The sequence below is a fragment of the Ursus americanus genome, chromosome 13, assembly GCF_024610735.1.
Source record: "Ursus americanus isolate L20-20 chromosome 13, mUrsAme1.1.p, whole genome shotgun sequence".
NCBI classification, from domain to species: Eukaryota; Metazoa; Chordata; class Mammalia; order Carnivora; family Ursidae; genus Ursus; species Ursus americanus.
In genome coordinates, this window is record NC_142139.1 from 49212392 (window position 1) to 49235167 (window position 22776).

General features: G+C 33.9%; 1 protein-coding gene across 1 annotated transcript in view; it reads right to left on the reverse strand.

The window, feature by feature from the left end:
* Nucleotides 1-13871, reverse strand: part of FSTL5 (follistatin like 5) — a 698132-nt gene extending 684261 nt beyond the window's left edge. Inside the window, exon 1 of the mRNA XM_045798623.2 lies at nucleotides 13490-13871. The gene's annotated coding sequence lies outside the window, so the exon portion shown is untranslated. The remainder of the gene's footprint in view (nucleotides 1-13489) is intronic.
* Between the last annotated feature and the right edge of the window lie 8905 nt (nucleotides 13872-22776).

Consider the following 22776-nt stretch of genomic DNA (forward strand, 5'->3'; position numbering starts at 1 on the left):
GCCCCTCCACTGGGAGCCTGCCTCTTCCTCTTCCTCTCCCACTCCCCCTGCTTGTGTTCCCTCTCTTGCTGGCTGTCTCTCTGTCAAATAAATAAATAAAATCTTAAAAAAAATAAAGCTGTAAGATTTCTTTGTGGTACAGAATTATAAATTCACTCTATTGTTGTGAGAAAATACAAAATAGAGTGATAAATACAAATTGGATTCACACTTTTATGCATCATTTAAGTTAAAATTCTCCTTGATATCAATTCACTATCCTTTGTTTGAAGAGGTTTTCTAGAAGAATTTTTTGTTTGTATTGTTTCCTTAGTTTGTCTATTTCTTATTCATTTGTATTTACAAAATTAATGTTCTAGCTATATAGACCACTTAGGTAAGTGACAGGCATTTGTACCTGTGTGACTGACCCACCCTCATTACCTAAATCACAGTCTGACTTACCTACAATATGGCAGATCACTGGTCAACGTTTAGCTAAATTTGATATCTAAAACTAATACATATACACTTAAAAATTGAGACTCTCAGAACTTTACCACATTAGATAAGTTTGTGAAAGATTATTCCATATTAGTTAACCAATTCTTCCCTCTGATAAACACAAGTCTATCATTAAAAATTTCTCAGACACAATTCAAAATATAGTGAGATAAAATGCACTATTAGTATTTTTTTAGTGTGATAACTATTGTGTTATACTAAATTCCTTTTATTTTATGTCTTGAATTTGGAACTCTATTGCATTTTCAACCATTATATTTAGTATATGCATGATTCTAGTGGCTTGTCAACTTTTAATACATCAACATAACACTCAATTGAAAATGTACTTATTGACATATTAGTAAGTATAAAAATCCCAATGTATTTAAGGGTTTTAGAGGATATATTATATATAAATATACATAAAATAGAATACTACTTATTTCAAGGTAAACATGATTAAAGTTAGAGTAAACTGTGGAAGGAGCCAAGATGCCGTTCAACAGATGAATGGATAAAGAAGATGTGGTCCATATATACAATGGAATATTACTTAGCTATCAGAAAGAATGATTACCCAACATTTGCATCAACATGGATGGAACCGAAGGAGATTATGCTAAGTGAAATAAGTCAAGCAGAGAAAGACAATTATCATATGGTTTCATTTATTTGTGGAACATAAGGAATAGCAAGGAGATCGTTAGGAGAAGGAAGGGAAAAATGAAAGGGGGGAAACAGAGGGGGAGAAGAACCATGAAAGACTATGAACTCCAGGAAATAAACTGAGGGTTTTAAAGGGGAGGGGGGAGGGGGATGGGCTGGCCTCGTGAAGGGTATTAAGGAGGGCACGTATTGCATGGAGCACTGGGTGTTATACGCAAACAATGAATCATGAAACCCTACATCAAAAGCTAATGATGTACTGTATGTAATAGCTTATTCTTACAGCATGGTAGGTTTTCAGTTGAGCCTTTGGGATATATTTAATACTCTATGATGCAGAAAAGAAAAATTTTAATTTTAATTTGAAGCAGTGTTTTAAATTGTCAAGTTTTACATTTTCAGCAAAACTCTGGAAAATCATGGAGCAAGTTGCAATCAAAAACAACCATAGGAAGATCAGTAGAACAAAGGGAAGAAGAAAGGGGGCGTAAACAGAAGGGGGAATGAACCATGAGAGACTATGGATGCTGGGAAACAAACTGAGGGCTTCTGAGGGGAGGGGGGTGGGGGAATGGGATAGGCTGGTGATGGGTATTAAGGAGGGCACGTATTGCATGGTGCACTGGGTGTTACACGCAAGTAATGAATCATGGAACTTTACATCAAAAACTAGGGATGTACTGTATGGTGACGAACATAATATAATAAAAAATTATTATAATAAAACCCCTGAAAGCTGCTACTTTCAAATTGATGAAATATATAAATACGGGACCTGGCTCTCAGTATGAAATTGCTTAATGAAAACATCAGGTCTGCTTAGGAGTTTCTGAAAATAGATGTTCTCTACCTTTGTGCCAGTTTTTGGAAGTTTAGAAGGATGCTGCCACAGGTCCTGTATAGAACACAAACCTATGTTTAAGTCCATGGTATTTAAGCTAACCAGTAACATTTTCAGATAGGGCCCAGTTTATTCTTAAGACTATCACAGATTTGGGGTGCCTGGGTGGTTCGGTTGGTTAAGTGTCTGCCTTTGGCTCAGGTCATGATCCCAGGGTCCTGTGATTGAGTTCCACATCAGGCTCCTTGCTCATCAGGGAGCCTGCTTCTCCCTCTCCCTGCCTCTCACCCTACTAGAACTCCCAATCTCTCTGTCAAATAAATAAATAAAATCTTAAAAAAAAAAAAAAGACTATCACAGATTTAATTTAAGCCAACTAATGCTTTATAGAAGTCCCTTGAGTACTAGCATCTATTTCTCATGTTCTCTTTTCTGGATCAAGAACCCTGTGCTAAGATAAAAAAAAAAAAAAAAAAAAAACAAAAACAAAAAAAAACAGGGGCAGGAAAGCCTTGCTATCACAGAGTGGGGTCTTCATAGTGTTCCAACAATTTATAAATCAAACCCGTTTACCTTCCGTAACAAATAGGACCAAAAAATAGGGAGAAATGGTGAAGCTTCTTTAAGTGTTTAAATAACCATGACTCTCACATTTCAAAAAGGTTATGTTGCACTTACACATCTCTTTATTTCCTATATATATAAAAAAAAAAAACAATTTTTGAGGGAAAGCATAGCGACATAAGAAAGCTAGTATCAAAATATCCTTAGTGCCTCCTTGAGCTCCCTCTACTGATTTTTAGACAGCTGTTAACCTGACTGAGATGTTTAGCAAAACATATATAATTATCAAGATGTCCAGTCGAGTGCTAGCATCAAGAGCAGTTTTCACAGCTGGGCACAGAATTCTACCCCAGACATTATCAATTAAATTGTACTACTTGTGCACAGACAGGAAAACAAACTCAATGAAAGACTTTCCCCATCCTCAGGCATCAGGAAATGAGAAATAGGACACTTGCCCAAAGAAAATAAACAGTCATAGAGGGCATTTATTTGAAATCTTTGTTGTCATTAACTGTAAATATGGAGGCTTAAAATGCAAGCATTTCTAGAATTTTTTCTCCTCATTTTTAAGATTTTTTTTAGCCCAATTAATCATGACTTCATGAGAAACCTCACCAAAAGAAGTAATTTATGCAAAGCATTGCCACAATTTGTGCAAGTTCTTTCAAGTCTTACTTTTTTTTTTTTTTTTGTAATGCACTAACTTTTGAGATTCTACCAAAGGACTGAGATTTATGCATCTAATTGTTGCATTTATTTAATAAAATAGTGGATTTATATCACATTTATTTTCTTTTGCTTTTTTCCTTACATGGTCCCATGATGTCACACTTTTTAATAAACACTGTGGTTTCTCAAGCATGTACACAAACCCAAAAGGCATGCTAAGCATTTCACTTTCCCTAATAATGCCACAGTGTCTAGGATAATGAATCACTTGACATAAATACCAACTCACTGGATCATTGCCTCAAAGGAACATAGATTTTAGAGCCCTTAAGTTTTCTATGAAAGAATGTGAAGTTCTGAACAAATAAACTGTACAATGCACAAAGAGTACAAACTAGTTTTCAGAAATTAGCTTTAAGTCCCAGAATTTAGTTGCAGTATCTGCTCTGTATAATGTATTTAAAAGTGGAATGAAAAATTAATCTAAATAACACCTTTCAAATATACTGTAGTGCCAAGCAAAGAAAGATGCTATTTTCACCAACAAGAAAAGCAAAAATAATAATAAAAAAAAGAATAATTTTCACCATGATGGGAGCCTTTTAGATTTTATCCATAATTTGACATTCAAGAATGAAAGAGATATGCTAAAGAACACATATAAATGGTCAACAGTACATGAAAAGTTGTTCAACATCACTAATCATCAGGGAAATTCGGATTGAAACCAGTATGAGCTATCACCTCACATCTGTTAGGAGGTCTATTATCAAAAACAATAAAAAACAAAAAACAAAAAACCCTGTGTATTGTTGGCGGAAATGTAAAATGGTACAGACATTGTGGAAAACAGTATAGATATTCCTTAAAAGGTAAAGATAGAATTATCATATGATCCACTGATCCAACCCTTTCTGGCTATTTATCCAAAAAATTGAAAGAAGGATCTCAAAGAGATATCTGTATCCCCACATTCATTGTAGCATTATTCACAATATCCATAAGTAACATCAATTTATTAGAAACTACTTAATAGGTACCACAGAACGCCAGAGTTGGCACCCAAGATAACCCCTACCTTATAAACCACTTTTATTCCTTAGTAATCTTTTACCTGTTTTACTTTTGATCATGACACTTATCAATAACAGACATGATCTTCTGTCTATATTAGTTTGCTTATTGTCTGTCTTTCCACAGAAAGAGTAGGGTGGGACCTTTCTCTCTATCATTCTCACTCAATCCCCAGCACCCAAAGGGGCACTTGAAACACAGTAGGCACTTAATCAGTATTTACTGAAATGATTATTTTATATTAAATATGATCTTAATGTTTTTAAGAAAATTACTGTTAATTAAAATTAAAAACTGAATTTATATACTAACTAATTTCCTTTAGCTTTTGCCAAGATAAAATTACCATAATTGTATGTAAACTATAAAAGATGTAAGTGCAATAAATTTTTCTGTATAATAAATGTAAGTAAAAGTAATTACCTAAACATTTACCAATTTTTAGACCAAATAAATAATAACAAAATTATTAGTATCATAAATGTGATATTCTTTGGAAGATGACATTTAAAATGTAAAGTTTTTCTTTCAAAGTAAATATAAATCAATTTGTTGCATTTTTCCTAAGTAACAAATTTAAACATCATTTTCACTTTCTCTATAATTTCTATATCATCTGTAAAGCATAATATTAAATATAAATCCCTGATTTGCATGGGAAGAGTCTATGTTGCATGAAATAAGATAATAATAAACCCTTTATGTGGTTTTCAATTTGTCAAAGACCAAAGACAAAAAAATAAAAAAATTAAAACAGAATAGATTAACAAAACCTAAAATTTAAAACAATAAACAACCCATGATCATAAATTACATGTACAAAACACTACATAATAGAGGCAAACATAAAGGCAAACTAATTGAAGTGTACTTCAATGAGGATTATATAATAATATATATATGAAGTAATATTAAACCACAAAGTTTTGCACACATAGAAGGAATTCCTAGGGTTCTTCCTTTAAAAAGGGCTTAAGATTAATAGGAAGAACAACCAAAGACACATAAAAAAGTCCAAAAGCCACACCAGACTGTTCATTGCATAGTTCAAGTCATAAATGCTGGAGATTAGTGGCACAACAGCAATGGAGAAAGATTCTAAGGTTCAAACAGAACTTGAGTCAGGTATGCTTGGTAGAATTCTTACATGAATCCCAATGACCCACACTCTTGTATAATCTCCTCACCTTGTGTGTAGGCAGAACCTTTAACTTGCTTTTGAGCAACAGAATATGACAAAGGTGATATAGTGTTCTTGTGGTTACATTACATTAAATGGAAAGGAGGAGAGATTTTTTTAAGACATAATTAAGGTTCCAAGTCAGTTGACCTTATGTTATCAAAAAGGAGATTATTCTAGTTGGACCTGACCTAATGAGGTGGGCCCTTTAAAAGCAGATTTATAGGTCAGAAACTGAAGGGATCAATGAAATTCTTATCTGGCCTTGAAGAAACAAACTTTCATGAGTTCTGAGCTGAAAAAGGAAGAAAAGAAAGAAGGAAGGAAGGAAGGAAGGAAGGAAGGAAGGAAGGAAGGAAGGAAGGAAGGAAGGAGAAAGAAAGAAAGAAGGAAAGAAAGAAAGAAAGAAAGAAAGAAAGAAAGAAAGAAAGAAAGAAAGAAAGAAAGAAAGAGAAAGAAAGAAAGAAAGAAAGAAAGAAAGAAAGAAAGAAAGAAAGAAAGAAAGAAAGAAAGAAAGAAAGAAAGAAGGAAAGGAAGGAAGAAAATCTTGCCAACAGCCAGTGATCTTGGAGGAAGAACTTGAGCCTCAAATGACAGCCCAGTCCTGGCTGAAACCTTGATGTGAGATTCTGAGCAGAGGACCCAGCTAGTCTGTACCCAGACTTGTGACTCATGGAAACTGTGAGATAATAAATGTTTAAACCACTGTGGTTATAGTACTTTTTATGCAACAATAGAAAACAAATACATATATGTGAAAAAATACATATCTTGGTGATATCCAGGGTGATGCTGACATGACATTAATTGCAACAAAAACTGGGGCCTCTGAAAAGCACATATGAACACAATGTGTTTTTACATTATGAAAAAAACTTGGCTGGAAATAGAGGAGTGAGATGTAGGTGGAGATTTCTGAACATGCAATGGTCCGGACAGAGCACTGGTTTTGTAGAGAGGAAAGGAATCATACTTTGTATTTTGATCCGTCTCTGTTTTACATGTGTGCACTGCACACATGAGAAAATTCAAAATCAGATTGATTACTTGCAGGCTATAGAACCAATAAAAACAAAAAGTAGAGAATTTCAACTTAATGTAGTAAAAATTAGAGATGCACTGATGATTTCTGAAGAAAACAGTGACATCTAAAAGCTTACTTTAAATGAGAGGAATCTAGAAGAGATATGAAGTCTGTATCAGCAGAGCATAATGATGATGACCATGCAGCTGGTTTCAGACAGAGCTTGGTCTGAGTCCCAATTCTGTGTGCAACGTAACTCTTTAAGCTTTGGTCTTTCACTATCTACCTCATAAGGTGTTGTGCATATAGAATGTAATGATGCTTATAAATACTTAACATATTGTATGACATACTATGAATTACCAAAAAATTTATTTGTTATTCATATCAATAGGTATTATCTCTGCAGGAAGAAACAAGAATCCGGGAGATCAATGTAGAATGTCAAAATATTTCCTATTGAGATGGGATAGTGTGAGTCGAGATAAAAGCGATAAAATGAGGGAACAGAAAATAGGAATTAGATAAAGCTATATTACAAAGGGAAGAATGTCAAAACTTGGAGAGTCACTGTATATAGTATAGTAAGAACGATGTAAGTTTAAAACACCTATGAATTTTTCGGACCTAGGTGAATAGAAATGTGTGGTATTAACCTACAGGCAAAAAAGTTAGGATGGGGGACCATGTTAGGGATGAGATGATGAGTTCATGCAGTCTGTGCTGCCACCATGAAATCAGTGTTAAAATGTCCAGCAGACCTTTGTAAATACATTAATGGAGTTCAAATCTGGGCCAGAGCTATATATTTGGAAGATATCTGTGAAGAGAGAATAATTGTAGCTGTTGGAGTGAACGGACTTCCTGCAGGGCTCCACAGAGAATGTGGAACAGTGAGTCCAATGAATAGTATACAAAATGGTACAGAAATGTCAAGATTAAAAACTTTTATACCAGGCTTCATTTCAAAAGTAAAACACCGATATTGCTAACTGACATGTAAAATATTTAATAAAAGCCCTATCATCTTTTACGTTTAAGTTAACTTCCTCTATAAATCAAACTTTTCTATCTCCTTTGGGATCCTTTTAATAAGGACAACCCAAAACTTGGATAATGAGGGTTCACTAGGGAATCTGATGCAACTCTGTGGCTCATCTGGGAAGTGTGTTATAATTACTGCCAGCAGTACTCACCTCTTCTACTCAGTGAGCTTAATCCTAAATGAAAACAAAGAGCATCAATGAGTGGTCAATATTTCCCTTTGTACCTCAAGTAGAATTAAAAACAATAAATGAAGTATTTAATGTTTCCTAAGTGTCCAAGACCCCACTTTAAACTACCTCTTTTTGTATTGTGCTTCAAACTACTAATTTTATTTTGCTTACTTTATTTCATCTCACAGACCATTTGAAATATTAGTAGCTAACTAGTCTGAAGGTTTCAGTAGGACTAGCGGTTGATAACACAAGTGGTAATTGCTTGAAGTGGGCTGATGTTCAAGATGTATTTGTATTTGATATGCAGTAGGACTTTAGGAGGGTAAACCTAGAACTCTTAGGACACATTAACTACACTATTCTACTATTCTTGTTTTATTTAACATAGAAAGGAAAATATTGTCTCTTTCTGTTGTTATTAATGGGCTATGAGATCAAATAATGTAGCATCTTTCTAATATTAAATACAAAGAAAGAACTTCTTAAAACCTTTGTATTGTGCATTCTAAAGTGTATATACTAAAGAATAAATGCCATAAAACATTTCCATATAACTTAATAATTAAGGGAAAGACTTGGGGAAAGAGGGTTAAGGGGGATTCACATTTAGCAAAGAAAGTCTCACAGGAAAGACATAATTTTAAATAAGACACACCCAGTTGAATATTTGACCTAAACAGAGGTGTTGGAAGTGCACACTGTAGCTCCAAGAGGGGTGAGCTGGGTCTGATTGTCTCATCCACCTATACCTAGTTGTGTGATCACAGGCTGGAAAGGTGTACGACTTTGATCTGAGTGTGTACTTTCTCATATCTCAAATGAGGACAATATGAATTTTTCAGTTATACAAATGTTAGGCTTAATGTAAATTAAATGGCCTAATACGAGTAAAATATGTATGTGCATATATATGAATAAAATATATGTACATATACTAACACTCTGAATGAGATCTCTTTCTGTCTTCTTCTTTATAAGCAAGGCTCAAGGTTCAAAGACTTTATGTTCAAGTATCAATAGGTAATTTACTGTGAGAGAACAAATGTGTCTACTAGTAGCAAATCACTCTCTTTCTTTGGAAAGATGAATGGGACCTCTCTCCTTAATCCTAAATGAAGCAGTTCAGAGTATGGTGGATGTCAGGATCACAGCAATTACTGTAGCTTTGAGGAAAGGGGGTACATATCTACAGACTATATGAGGGCATTTGCCACTTCATGTTAGTATAAAATCTTTACTTTGAAGGTTTTAGAAATTATAAAAAATAAAGCCTTGATGGTCATTAGAACACTACCTAATGTGTTTTGTGGAAGTCGTCCAATCATGAAAGTCAAATTATTTGCATTTCATCATCATCTTTGGGGAACATAGTTCAGGCTTGTATGTTTTAATTGCTACTGTATGTATGCTTTAATTGCTACCTTAGTGCTACTTACACAGAAAAAAATATATCACTAAAGTAAGTTTCTCTTAACTGTCAATTACAATGGATATATTTAAATAAAGCTGAGTGAGAAAAGTATTTTCAAATCTTTTGCATTGTGTTTTAGAATTGCTAGCAGTGCTATGAACCAGTTATGAGTTGGAATAATATTCTCTGTATTGACATGCAAATGAACTCACTAAGCAACTACTTTGCTTTAGAGATTTACATAATTTGATACCAAAAGCCACATTAAATTAATATTAATTACTTGGTTTTAAAGCAAGAAAGTTCAGAGTTAAGCTGCTCTTCTTTCCACATTTTACCACATCTAAGCACGGAAACACTGATATACAAAGAATAAAAATATCTTGGGTATAGGGATATCCAGGCTGTATCCCTTAGAAGTACATGGCTTACAACCCAACAATGTATATGAAGTAAACCTGATGTATCTCTTTTAGAGATAGAAACTTTCAAATCCTTTATAAGCACTCACTTTTTTCAGAATCAAGGTGGCACTATAAAGTCTTCATTTTGTACACATCAATTCAGTTGCTTATTCCTGGCAAATTTTCATATCCACTTGTCCCTTCCCTTGCCAATCACAACATGAGAGCTTATGAATGACATTTTCATGGCAAAAAAATTGGTGTGCGCTAAAGCATAACAGCCTAAATAAAAATAACAATTACAAAAAGACATATTTGCCTCTAAAAATTATATATTGTATTATAGCTTGTTATGTAAATTATTTTTGTATTAAGTAGCATTCCCTGAACTTGCATGTTAAAGATCATTTCCACTGCCTGTTTATGGTAAAGTATAATATGGCAAGAAATATATATGTTTACACACAGACACACACACACACACAAGATGTACACACATACACATTCATTATATCATGCACATATACTATTGTTTAATTCTTTCTCTTTAAGAAAACCCATATTAAGACTCACTGGAATTCTGAGTTTATCAAAAATACTATCTCATCTATTATAATAATATTAACTTCCTCAGTACTAAGGTGATTAAAGCACAAAGGGACCAATTGTTTTGTTGTATGGTGTGGTGACCAATTTAATGGGAAAGTTAGGATTTTCCACAAGGGACCCTACAGTTCACCTTAACTAGACTATGCCCAAAGGACACTGGAGGTGTTGAAGCAGAAGATGATTAAGTCTATTTGGTAAGATAATTGGTCACACGGCTGTTACAATAATGTTAACAACAGAAAGTACCTTTCCTGGCCTATTAGTTCACAAGAGTCTTTAGAACTTTATAATACCTTAAACAATAAAAATACTAGAGTTAGTATGGGGATTTGGCACAGAACTAATAGAAACATACTATTGAAGGTGTTTTGGTCTCATTGATAAATGAGAATTAAACATGAAAAATGGCTACTATTCAAAGAAAATTCTCAATAAACTATCACTTGCATAATCTCTTAAGTATAATTTTAAAAGTTACTTTGAAAAAGTCAATTCACTAAAACATTTTAGCATATTTCCGATTTATTATTACTTTCTTTAGTTCTCTATTGTACATGGTAGTAAATAGATTTTTTAAAAAAGCAATGTATAGCCTTGATAATAGAAAGCCCAAATGTTTCATCTTTGTCTTAAATATCACCAAGCATGCATACTTATTCATCTTATCTATAAGAAAAAAAAGACATCTTTCTAGCAATATCATTTTTAAAGTTTTGAAAAGATCAATATGCTTTAAGAAACTGAGAGGCGATTAAGAAAGAAAACTTGAGCATGTCATGTGACATATAATTAAATTATTCCAGTAATTTTTCTATACACTTGGTAAAACTTCACCATCCTGAAGTAAAAAGTGCTGCATGCACTTGTAGTACCTATGCAGTGAAATGAATTAATGCTTTAGCAGGCTATTGTTGTGTTATTGCTTATTCCTTTGAATTTCCCATGGACAAGTTATAACTCCAAAATATGGTTATTTTTTTGTGCAGCAAAAAATTTATGAAGGGTCACCACATTTGAATATCTTTAATAGGTGTCTTCAAAGTTGGCAATTGTATTTGTTTACAGTTTACAGTAAGAATCGAATTCTGTATCCAAATAGTACCCCTATGTGCCATGGTTGGGCTTATCATGGTCATCTAATTATCTAATTTTACCTTACCTGAGAACTAAGATATAAAAGCTAAATATGTAAAAAATATCAGTAAAAGTATTTCTAATATTTTAGATTTGCAATCTCACTGAATCTACCTTACTGGTTTCAAAATTGCCAATAGCATACTTTGTTTTTAGTGTTTAACCATCTCACTGTAACAACACTAAACTTCATCTGAAAGAATTCCAGATACTGGTAGTTCAGGGGAACTGTTTATACTCAAATGAAGATATACATCTTGGAAAACTTCATGCAAAAAGAAGTCAATGAGATACTGAAATACATTTAGATGAGCATAGTGTTTATTTCTGTTCTTGCCTTTCCAGTAAGTTATAAAATTAAAATATATATTGATGTTTCAATAAAGAAAAGAAAACTGAAATTAAAGGAAGCCATAATTCTGTTTGAAATTCCATAGTCTGAGTGCTTATACCCATATAATTACTTTTAAAAAGAAAATTTCAAAATGTATAGAAGAAAATAATTATTCTAAATTAGTTTAAAGGAGTCTGGTAGGAGTTTCATAGTCCAGTGTTTCATATATCCTCCTTTGCTTCTCTACCCTTTCAGTCTTTACAAATTTTGTATCAATATTTAATGTAAGATCATATGACTGACAAGAATCCTACTAAGAACAATATGCTTAGGGTAAAACATGGGAACAACTTAAAGGGATTTACATTTAGCCTCTAGTGTTTGCAATGATATCCATTTCTTGTAACAATCACTCTCATGTAGGACTGTGTTGAAAATAAAATGAAAAATCTCTATGCAGAGGAATTATTTTAAATCATAAACTTTAAAGCTAAAGTTCATACTTGTTAAGGGTAATGCAACTAGAGCAGAAATTTTTATGATAATTTAAAATACACAAATATATAAACTTAACTTAGTGTACTCTTGAGTTGTTGAAGAACATAGCCTTAGTCAGTTGAATGATACTAAGTCTAAAACAGCTTACATTTTACATGTTCCTATTAAGATAGGATGTCTAGTTGCAACCTGAACTCTCTCCCTGGAACGTAAACCCTCCCCTCTATATTTTTCCAGCCATCGTTTATCCTTAATCTAATGTCACTAAATGACATAAATGAAAATTTAATAATTCTATTTATCAGATAAACATCATGCCTGTCAAATAAAGTCATGAATAGTAATAAGAAATACACGGAGCACCAGTTAACTTCTATCATTCAAAATTGTTCACTGTGAGAAGTACTGTTCAGTGGTTTTCTGTACTGAATTCTTTCTTCATACACACTCAAAACACACTGCCAATTGACAAAAGGAACATAGCTTCAAAAGAAAATCTAAGTAGAGAAAAGCTCTCTGTTAAACATGCAAGAGGTTAAACATTGCTGAAATAGCGAGACATTTTCTCAGCCCACGCTTCCCAGTTCCATTCAATTACCAACAGCAGTAGCGACTATAATACAAGCTAATACTGTATTATTAAATCAGAGCTTCCCATTTACATCCACCTCTAACCTGAGGGGGTGGGGAGGGGATGACATTTACTAGTCAATATCAGAACAAACAGCCCCCAACTTGGAAATACACATGACCTTGGGGTGTAGAATTCTCAGAGACTGAGTTTCACAAGTTTTATTTGGATCTACTGCATAACAACACATCTAAATGAACCCAACACGATATAAATGCCCTTATACCTACTACCTCCCTCCAAAAATGTTGAGAGCTCTGTACTTTGCAGTCTATGCTACAGATAGCAGAGGTAATATTGATTAATCAGAGATTAGTCCACTCAAATATTTTTTTAAGATTGCATTTGTTTTAAACAACTTGTTGGTTAATTTATTTAATGTAATTTACTAACATATTTGGGGGCTTGCATTGAATGGTTCTTGTTTCTTGAGCCATGCTGGAAGTGTTGCTCTACAAATATTTATATTTATAAAGCAGGATGTAACCTGATGACATTAACTTCATACACACACACCAAAAAAAAACACCCCTCAACTTCCCTTCTAGAATTCAGTGCTTAATCACCAATTGATGTTCTTGTAATAATAATAACAGTAGTAGTAATTATTATTATAATTATTGCAATTATTGCCCAAAGTCCTGTTTCAAATTATAAAAATCACAACTTGCTTTTAAATTTTTGTATGGCACTCTGCATTCCTCCCCCATTTGTAATAATTTATAACGTTCTTTTTCTTACCTTATTTTAAGAGTCAAAAAAGTCTCCCAGAAAGATTCCTAAACGGTGTGGATATATAAATCACAACAATAATAATAGTTAAAAAAAAAAAAAAAAACCTAAAAGATCGTTTCAGCTGGGAAAAGAGGAAAATAGTTTGGTCTAAAACTATAGAAATCTCCAAAGTCACGCTTGAATGGGCGCCCAGGTGGCAAACAGAGGACTCTCTCCCACGTCCGATACCACACTCCTTTGTCAAGTTGATATGGTCCTGCTGGTGAAGCGGGTCCCGCAGGGCACAGAGAGTGCAAGAGGGCGTTGCCTCGAGGTGCTAGAGCAACCCGTCTGCGCGCGTCCCAGGTTCAGCACCGACAGCACAGTGGACAGCACCAGCTCCTCTCACCTCCAGTTTGTCTCAGTCACTGAACCAGGCTGATTCTCGCGCCTCCTCCCACAGCAAAAGCTGCTGCCACTCAACCCGGGCGTGCCCCGCCCCCACCATCTGACGTAACTATTTTGCATATCAACTCCCTGAGAGGTGCGGGGCCGCCCCTTTGACTGGGCTTCTGCTAGGGTCAGCTGAGGCAATCGAGGCGACGAAATCCAGGCTATTGACCAACGTGGGCTTCATTGGACTTCACGATTCATGCACAACCGGTCCTCAAGAAACTAAATGCTTTGGCGTGGCCCGAGCCTTTGCCTTAGCTGGGACTGCCGTTTCTGTGCGCTCTAAAGATCGCTGCTGGCACAGCTCTGGCAGAAAGAAGGGGCGGAGGGTGGGGGCAGTGGAGCACTGAGAGGAGAGGCTGGGGAGGCTGGGGAGGCTGGTGGAGAAGGGACTGGGGAATAGAATTAGTCCATCCAACAACTCCAAAAAAAAAAAAAATTCCCTGCTCCTTTTGATCTTCCCGGCCAAACTTTCCTCCTGCTCCCTACCATTTGTTTACTGGAAAGGATGGGTTTGGCGTTCCGTTCCCTTTCCTCGGTTCACGGAGCTGCTAGAGGGAGTCGCTGCAGCAGAAACTTGTCCTGGAGAAAAAAATTGCTCTGAGCTCTGGGAGAAAATGTGAAAGCTGGCAATGCTTACCATCATTCGCAAACAGAATTTTTTTCTTATGTTTTTTGTAAATGCTATATAGCATATATCAAGAATTCAGGTGTTCTTATAAAATCTACAGAATCTTCCCTCTTCACTCTTGTGATTGAAATACATCATCAAGCTATGTGAGGTTGGAGATTCCAGGGTTAAAAAAATCATTTAATAATGAAAAAAGTGAAAGTTCTCCGCTTCAACTTCCACTGCCAAAATCCTGAAGGTTATGTAATATTTATTATGTCTAATATATCAATTGTTCTATGAAAGATGGGGTATGCTGGAAGCATTTCATAGCCTTTAGCAATCCTCTCAGTATATGTGATGTTTCTTGTTCCAGTGAGGCTCTAAGGGCCTTGACAGCAAGAAAAAGAGGGGCTACCATGCCAGATTCCTGACTGCTTAAACTTGTAAACAAACACTTTTAGTGAACTGAAGCCATCAATCATCTAGAAGGGTCATTATTCACATCCTGTCCACATGCCCCCCCTACAGCCATCAGGACTTACATGTACAAAGATATGGACAACTAAAATTAAGCCCAAATTTTCTTAAGTTGGATAAAAATATTTTCATAAACAAAGTTATTTATTCATGAAATGGCATAGCAATCAATACACTGTTTTCCATCAAAATACATACATTCTGATATTCCCGGAGTCTAATGTAATTCTGCACTGGATCTGCTATGAGTGTTTTCAGGGACTTTGATAAAATTAGTGCACTTGTTTATTTTCCTATCAAGAAACATAATTAATAAATTTGATTTTCTGCAATATTTAAGAAATTATTTGAGGAAGCACATTTATTTTGTAGGCATATATACTTAAATCATTCTTGAAAGTTAGTTAGCAAAATTAAGAAAAAATATGGTAATTTTGCTTCTGAGGGAACCTCTTTTTTCTCCTTTGCATCCACATAAACTTTCCTTTCCAGCTTTATTAAAGAATTTGTCAGTTCGTTTCTTAAATATTCAGTTCCCTGGGAATATCCCCCAACATATCTAGACCACAATGCCTGCATTCCAGGTAGTCTGCAATTTTTATTTTCCTATGACAGCTATTGATTTTATATAAATATATAAATGACTAGTGCAATGCCTTTTTGCACTGTTCATTACATACACATACTCACATACACACACACACACACACACAACACACACACAGAGACACACACACACATTCCAAAAGTACTTCAGTTCCCAAAGTGAATTTATAATGGTTTCAGACTCCATGGTAGGGCATAAAAGATGCCATTTAGGGGCAGATGGGCATTCTACAATTATAATTACAATAAAGTCAACTGAATATCCTGTACTTAGGCTGATCAAAGCACACATGTCATGCTTCTTTTAGAAATGTCACATGGCATATTTTGGTCTGCTTTATGCCAACATGCTAAAATGGCAGGGAAGACTTAAAAGTTCACTGTGAAAATATACAGAGTGCATTATAAAAATTCTTATAAAATTCCACCAAAGCCTCTGTCATATGCTGTTTAATAGACACTATTTTTCAGTACACTTCAGTGATCATATTGTTTGGGGCTATGAATTAAATTAAGCCAGGCATAATATTATTCAAAAGCCTAGGGGGATAAAACTGGAAAACAAATATGTTTCAAATGTTTCAAATTAAAAAAGAAAGAAAATAAACCATTGTCTCACTGTGTCGAGGGAAAGCAGAGAGAGAGGAGAAAATAAAAAGAAAAAAGAAAAGAAATAGAACTGGGAGGACTGACCCCTCCTAAGAAATTCTAGGTTTTGTTCTGCCCTGAATTAGCTGTGTGACCAAGATCAAGTTATTTAAACTGCTACAGCACACTCATCATTTGTAAGATTTGAGGATTTTATCTTACTAAATTATCTCTAAAGTTCCTTACATATCTGTCATCCTGTGATTCTACAGTAGAATTTTAAAACTTCATAAATTTCTATATTATAGTGATATTGTGACAGAATTCAAGATCTTAAAGAACTTCCCCTTAGATGGGATAAATTGGCATCTGGTTACTAAGACTGTGAAAATGCTACCTTGCGGTAAATTAGTTTGGGAGGTGTGCAAAGAAGATGAGTTAGTCGACTAGGACAAGGATGAGGTTGAGAGAAGTAAAAAAAAAACAAATTTCACCTAACCAGAATGAAATTAAGAGAGGACTGAATGGGTTTGTGAAAGTAGTTATTTATTTTTATATAAGCAATATAACAATATTCTCACATATACATATAATTACTGTTCAGTATATTTAAAGTAATTGTAAAGCAACAATAAAATGTAATGCATGCAAAAAGTCATTAGATGGATTTTTAGTTGTAAATTGTCATGGGAAAGATGACTAAAATATTAAGTAAATATGAACAAGGAAAATATCTTTAAAGCTGAATGACCAACATGTACTTATGGATTTTAATTTATGTAATTTACATGAACATATTAAAATGTAATACACAGAAATTATGAAGCTCATTGTGTTGTTGCCTTGTGAGTGGGTATTTATACTTGTTTGAACGATTTACCTTTTAATATATTGCTTTTTGGTTCTTTATTTTTGGACTCCTGTAGTGTCAACAAATTTTACAAGCTCCTTTTCAAATTATAATTATTCTAATGTATTTGTAGTACATTAGAAATATAAATAATCTAAAGATAATAACAATGTATGCCTTGTTAATTTCTCTTTTTGCATCAATTATGAGAAGGTTTGCTGTGAGTTAAGAACATGCTTATTTTGAAAAGCCAATAGTCACTACTTTATGCTAAGTAATTTTCACTCTTAATTTTGGGGGAGCAAAATAAAGCAAGGCCAGGAAAAAAATCTGAACACAAATGACCAAGCCTTCCTTAATTAAAAAGAGTCATAAAATTAGAACATAAGCACAAAATGTATCTATCTTAGAGATTTCAACTCTCTTGAATGTGAACTTCCATATGATTGTGTTTTCTCCTGATACATTATACGCACATGATGTTTTTAAAGCATGAAAACTTCACTTAACAATTAGTTCTTAGGAAAAAATAATTCCTGAAATTTAACATATGTTCTTGGTTTTTAGCTTTTTAACAGCAATTCCAAATGCCAGATATGCAGTGCTTTGCAACATTATTTGAATATTTGATACTTGAAAATGTATTTTCTTCCCTTACTTCTACTATTGTTTTGCTTCCTACTTCCATTACTTCCTTCCCTTACTTCTTTCTAAGCTTTACTCTCTTATGACCTTTTCTCTTTACCTATCTTTCATTTTAACATTCTAGTAATAAAATGTTTATTAGTGTTAATGTCTGTTGTGTAATAGGACATTTAAATACATTATTGTATTATTGAATGGAGTGTTGATACAATATGTTTATAACTACAAATCTTAGCTAATATAGAATTTCCATATTAAATGTACTTTATGTGTATGTGGGGGGATATGCACTGAAGAGGATTCTCAAATATATTTTCTTTAAAATATGTACATAAGCTTTAAGATATAAGAATCAAAACCTCAATCTAATATATAAAGTTACAGACTGAAGAACACTATTGAGTTACACACACACACACACACAATTTTTGACCTAAGTGGTATTTGCAATCAACTACATGCTTTCATGAGATTATATTAGCTTAATTTTTAAGAATTTCAATATATATTGCAAATTTATATTATGTTTATTTTTGTCTCCATTGTCTATTATAGTGCAGGCATTGTGTTGGTTTCACATAAGAGAATGTTATATTTATGATGAATAGTATGAAAGTTCTTTTCTCATTAGTATTTAACACACAGAAGACCATGTTTACAATTTTTAATCATGAGCCTACCATCAAAATGGTACATTTAATAAAGGATTGAGGTCATTTTTCAGAAATATCATGTTAAAACTTGGATATAACTCTATTGTATACCTCGGATTCTCACATCAATGCACAGATGAACTCTTTTGATTCCTATGTAAATGGGATTTTCATATTCCACAAGAACCTTGGCAAATATACAATATGAATGAAAGTTATAGGTTCAAAAAATTGGTTGATATTAGTCTGTATTGAGGTAATATTAAAGACAGAAAGAATGGAACATTTTTCAAGAAATGCCACCTAGCTCAAAAGCTAAAATCTATAGCATTTAACAGAACAATCTAGGTAGGAATTTAAGGACTAGATTTGTTCATTATCATCAATAATCTGAGGCTTATTATCATCAATAATTATCATTAATAGTTTGAGTCAAATCAAATTCTGAATTTGAATTCAGAAGTAAGTACTAATGAGCCATTCAAAGGACCACTGTAGACTACAATGAATGGTATGTACTGTGGCTGCCAAGTGTGGAAAGACCTGTAAACCTAATATATGTTTATCTTATGATAAACATGGATCCTTAACTTGGTAAGTTTTATATTCTACAGAGAAGGGAAAAAATAAAGCTGCCTCTTTACATAAGCATATCGAGGGAAATGAAAAATAATAGACCTACCAGACTCACGTTTGTGTTATCTACTCTAGTTTTCAGGTTTTCATGTACTTTTATATTCCTCATCTAATAGCTCTTTTTAGACATACTCTCTGACTTCCACGTGATACCACTATGAATTTCCCCCAGAGCTGTATTTTCCCTTTCTTATTTTGGCTTGTAAAGAATATTTACTTTTTCTGTCCTAGTCTGAAAATAATGGGAATAACTTTTCTATAAGAACTGTCATCTACCAATATGTCCATGCACAGAATTCTCAGGCTCATAAGGATGGGGCTAAAATATGTTGCTCTATAAAAGAGAGGATGAGACGAAATGAAGAATTAAGAAAATATTTTTAAAGTAAATATAATTGAATAAATTAAAATTTGTTTTTCTGGGGAGCCTGGGTGGCACAGTCATTAAGTGTCTGCCTTCGGCTCAGGGCGTGATCCCGGCGTTCTGGGATCGAGCCCCACATCAGGCTCCTCCGCTAGGAGCCTGCTTCTTCCTCTTACACTCCCCCTGCTGTGTTCCCTCTCTCACTGACTGTCTCTCTATCAAATAAATAAATAAAATCTTAAAAAAAATTTTGTTTTTCTATTGCCACTTGTCTATACAATTTGGGAGGGCCTCATTAGGAAGATGGCAGATCTGGACATAAGCCCAGATTTAAATAATCAGATTAATAGGAAAAAAAATCTGGGAATATTTTTTTTAAATAAACTAAAGGTAGAGAGAAAACAACAGAGTTCCATTTTCCCAGATTTATACAATAAATAATCTAAGTAATCTTTTTCTTATGAATAAACTTCAATGTTAAAAATACCTAGATGTAGAGAACTATAATTAAAATACCTTGCATTAATCAACTCAGTGCACACTCTGCTAATAGCTATGCTATAGAAAATAACAGAAATTGCAGTAAAATCTGAAAAATCCGAATGTATCAGTTAATTCATCTGAGCAAATGCTTTACAACTCAACCTAATCTCCTATGATTAAATTAACCAGAGAGTTATATTATATACTATAGTGCTGGCTGTATTTATTGAAATTAGAAATCATTAATCTAAGTGGATCAGATGTATCACTGCCTTCACTGTAGTTTTAAAAGCAATTCTGGAAAAGTTTCCTTTTCTTTCCTCTATTATTTTAATAATCAGTGTTTGGGGCAGGTAATTTAGAACTTAGTAATCTTAAGACTCTAGGATCTAAAAATATTGTACCATTTTACAAGTGTAATGAAAATTGAACTATGAAAATAAAGCATAAGAAGCACTGATTCTCAAATACATGATTTTAATTCTTTGAGTTCCTGTGTTTAAGAGATCTCTTAGGGCATCTATTGGCCAATGTTAGTATTACATATGAGAACGAGTAAAGCAGTGTGAACCCTAGAGTTCTGTGTTTCAAAATAATGATTTAAATACATGCTGATAAAGAATTTATGATTGCAATGTTTAATGTTTATTGTTGGATTTAAAGTGTCGTGCAAATAAATTAAAACGAATATGGTATGGGAGTTAGACTTATAAAACTTTTGTAATAAACTATTTGCATTTCAACATTTTCAAAATTTATGTTAACTGTCTCTTAGAATCTGTATGTCACTGGATTAGCTTCCTTCAGTATTTTATTTAAACTTCTGAATATTTTAGGAGTGTCCAAATAATTACCTTTTCAAATTTCAAAAGGAGCACACACAGCAACATATGTTCTATTGTTCTTTGAGAGTGGAGGGTAAAAAATAGTGAGAATATGGCTGTAAGTCTCCAGTTCAGAAAGATTATAATATGTAAGGAAATATACTATTAGGAGTATAGATAATGTGTATATTTGGCTAGATGGAAAAGTAATTTTACCCAAACAGCTACTTTCTAGACATTAGGCACAACAATGAGAAAGAATGGAAAAGGATCTATATCTTAAGGTCTAGCATCTGTGTGTGTGTGTGTGTGTGCAATACACAATATAAATATATTATATATTAATAATAATAATATATAAATTAATAATGCCATAACTAAAATTGTAAGATATAATTAAGATAAAAATCAAAAATATTAGAAGCATATAAAAAATATCACAGGTAAGAATCAGTAAAATGCCACATGTAAAAAGTGATGAATTCTGAAAGAGAAGTAAAGAGTTTGGTGAAATGAACAATTGCTGCTGATTTTTCTTGTTCTTTTTTTTTTTTAAGATTTTGTTTATTTATTTGAGACAGAGAGAGAGAGAGCATGAGGGGGGAAGGGTCAGAGGGAGAAGCAGTCCCCCTGCTCAGCAGGGAGACTGATGAGGGACTCAATCCTGGGACTCCAGGATCATGACCTGAGCCGAAGGCAGTCGCTTAACCAACTGAGCCACCCAGGCACCCCTTTCTTGTTCTTTTAAGACCTCCCGGTATGTAAGATCTTTCCAGAGCATATGAGCCAAAGCAGCTGTCTCAGTTCGTTCCCAAGAATAGTACTAATATTATCTGGGAGGAAATATGCTAGGGACCAAATGGGGATGTGTGTGTGTGTGTATGTTACTTTTCTTGATGTCTCAGTCCATTAATGTCTATTTCTGTTGTTTATTAACATTATATGGAAATTATGTGAATTTAAACAAACACTGTCAAAAAAGAAACTTGAAAACAGTCTATGTAACAGATTCGGATTTTACAATATACTTCTTTTGCATTCATTAATGCTGCTCACTGCATAATCCCAACATCCCTCCTGTGAATGTGTCTGAATCATACTTTGTGGTCTCCAATGGTTAAATGGAGCCATGTGCCCACTTCTGTACAAAGGATTATGAGTAGAAGTGACACATGTCACTTCTGGACTGAGAATTTAGCAAAATCCTGCAGAGCTCCTTTTTCTCTGTCAAAGAAATTGGCAACATCTGAGATAAGTGGCTGCTCAGTTAGCCTGGATTCCTAAAGGACAACTATGAACTGAGAAGCATTTGCTGACTGTGATGGTTACTTTTATGTGTCAAATTGACTGGGGCAAAGGATGCCCTAATAACCGGCAAAGCATTATTTCTGGGTGTGTGTATGCGAAGGTATTTCCAGAAGAGATTAGCATTTGAATTGGTAGACTCAGCAAAGAAGATCTCCCTTACCAATGTGCATGGGCATCATCCAATTTACTGATGGCATTGATAGAACAAAACGAAGGAGGAAGGGCAAATTCACTCTCTGCTTGAGCTGGGATATCTTATCTTCTGCCCATCCCGCTTTTGAACTCAGACCAGGACTTACACCATTGCCCTCCCCACAACATTCCAATTCTCAGACTTTTGCACTCAAACTAAATTACACCAGAAGCTTTCCTGGTTTTCTACCTTGTAGATAGCAGATCATAAGACTTCTTAATCTCCATAATTGTGTGATCCAATTCCTATAATAAATTATCTATCAATCTATCTATTGATCTATTGATCCATCTATCTAAATCCTATTGGTTCTGTTTCTCTGGAGAACCCTGATTAATATACACTGATCCATGATGGGCACAAAACATGAGGAAGAAATAAACCTTGGTTATTTAAGGCCACTAGGATTTGAAATGTGTTTCAGGTCTCTGAGATTTGAGGCTTCTTAGTCTGTTACAGCACATAAGTAGCTTAAACGAATTAATAATTAACAGCAACTGAGTTGATTTTGAAATAGTTATATATACGTTAATAATCCCTCACAACACCTTAGTTACACATTAGCTGACATCTCTAGCTTCCTACATGAATAATATCACTGATCTCGTCAGATATAGACTT